This window comes from Chiloscyllium plagiosum, chromosome 27 (assembly GCF_004010195.1).
Source record: "Chiloscyllium plagiosum isolate BGI_BamShark_2017 chromosome 27, ASM401019v2, whole genome shotgun sequence".
NCBI lineage: Eukaryota > Metazoa > Chordata > Chondrichthyes > Orectolobiformes > Hemiscylliidae > Chiloscyllium > Chiloscyllium plagiosum.
Genome location: NC_057736.1, coordinates 16,991,656 through 16,993,940, shown reverse-complemented (window position 1 = coordinate 16,993,940; position 2,285 = coordinate 16,991,656).

Below are 2,285 nucleotides of genomic sequence, written 5' to 3'. Positions count from 1 at the left end.
CCATCAAATTATTTTATGAATAAAGTATCTTTTTGAAATAAAAAAAATCAGAGTGGGGCAGTGAGATGAGCTCACGGTGGAGCAGCAAGTCGGGATCTGGGGTGGTTCGACAGTTTTTTTTCAGGGGGACACTGAAGTAGTAAGACGCTCACATTGAACTGGATGGTGACAAAGCTCCATAGCAGAATAGCAAGGCAAATGGTGCAGTGAGCTGGGTGTGGTAATGAGAGGGAGGAATCCATCGTTAACCAAAGAAGTTCAAGAAAAAATATTTAATTAAAACGTGGTAGCAGGTCAGATGGTTGGACAGAATGTAAAAAAAGCAAAAAATGACTAAAAGACACGTAAGGATGGAAAAAGATCAGTCTGAGAAAATGTCAGCTCGAAATATAAAAACAGATGGTAAGAGTTTCTATAGCTATTTAAAAAGGAAGGACATTAACAATCTGAGAATTGTTCCTGTAGAAAGTGAGTCTGGGAAATTAATGCTCGAAAATATGGATATGGTAGGTGAAGTGAATTTGTTTTTTTGCATTTTTGCTATAAAGGATGCAAGTAACATCCCAGAACTGGCTGCAAATCAGGAAGTGGGAGGGAGAGAGGAACTCACAATTACAATCACTAGTACTGAGGCGAATTGTTGAAATTATGAAATGACAAGTCCCCAGTTCCTACTAGACTACATCTTAGAGACTTTCAACAAAAGGGTGACTGAGAAATGGATAGATTGGTTTTAATTCTTCAACATTCACTAGATTCTGGAAAGATTGGAAGATAGCAAATGTAGCTCCTTCATTCACAAAAGCAGGGAGACTAAAAATAAGGAAATTACATGCCAGTCAACTTAACACCTGTCATTGGCAAAGTTTTACAAGCTATTATTAAGTAAGCTATAAGAGGGCACTTTGATAACATCAAGATAAATAGACTGGGTCACCATTGTTTTATGATAGGGAAATTATGTCTAACCAATTGGCAACATCTGCTGTGGATAAAGGAGAACTGGTGCATATACAATACTTAGAGTTCCAGAAGGTCACATTAGGTTTTTGCGGAAAGTAAATCATGTAGTGGATGGGGCAACATATTGGCATGGAATAAAGATTGGCTATTGTACAGGAAACAGAGGCATAACTTGGTAATTTTTGGTTGACAAGTTGTCATGAGTGTGTGTCACAGAAATCAATGCTGGGCCCTCAATGTTTCACAATTTATGTAAGTGACTTGGATGAACAAACCAAAGTCATATTTGCTAAATTTGCTGATTACACATACAAAGGTAGAAAAGTAAGGTACAAAGAGGACACAAGGAGCCTACAAGTGGGGATAGATAGGTAAAGTGAATGAAAAAGATCTAGCAAATGGAATATCGTGAGGGAAAGTGTGAAGTTTTTCATTTGGCAGGAAGAATAAAAAAGATGCATATTATGTGAGTGAAGAGGCAACCCTTTAGAACTGAGATGATGAGGAATTTCTTCAGTCAAAGAGTAGTTCATCTGTGGAATTCATTGCTGTGGAGGCCAATTCATTAAGTATCTTTAAGACAGAGATAGGTTTTTGATTAGCAAGGGGACCAAGTGTCATAGGGAGTATGGGATTGAGAAATATATTAACCATGGTCAAATGGAGGAGCAGACCCATTGGGCCAAATGGCCTAACTCTGCTCCTATATCTAATGGTCTTATTATTATCTAAATGGTGAGAGATTTGAGAACTCTGAATAGTGTGTTCCTGAAGTCCTAGTGTATCAATTAGAAAAGTTTAGTGGGCAGGTGCAGCAAATAATTTTGGAAAATAAAAAAGGTATCATTTATTGTGAGGGGAATTAAATGTGAAGTAGGGATGTTATTACTTCAGATATCCAAGTGAGACCAAACCTGCACTATCATGCACAACATTAGTCCATCTTTTTTAAGGAAGGTTATGAATGCATTGGAAACAGTTCAAAGAAATTTCTTTAGACTTATACCTAGAATTTGCAGGTTGAAAAAAAGGAAAGGTTAGACAAGCTTTTATCAACTGGAGTTTAGCCGAGTAAGAAATGATTTGATTGAAACAAGAAAGGTTCTGAGGGGTCTTGACAACTGATGTAAAAATTATGTTTCTAAGCTGAAAATGTGTTGCTGGAAAAGCGCAGCAGGTCAGGCAGCATCCGAGGAGCAGGAGAATCGACGTTTCAGGCATGATTCCCTTCTTCAGGAATGAGGAAAGTGTGTCCAGCAGGCTAAGATAAAAGGTAGGGAGGAGGGACTTGGGGGAGGGGCTTTGGAAATGCGATAGGTGGA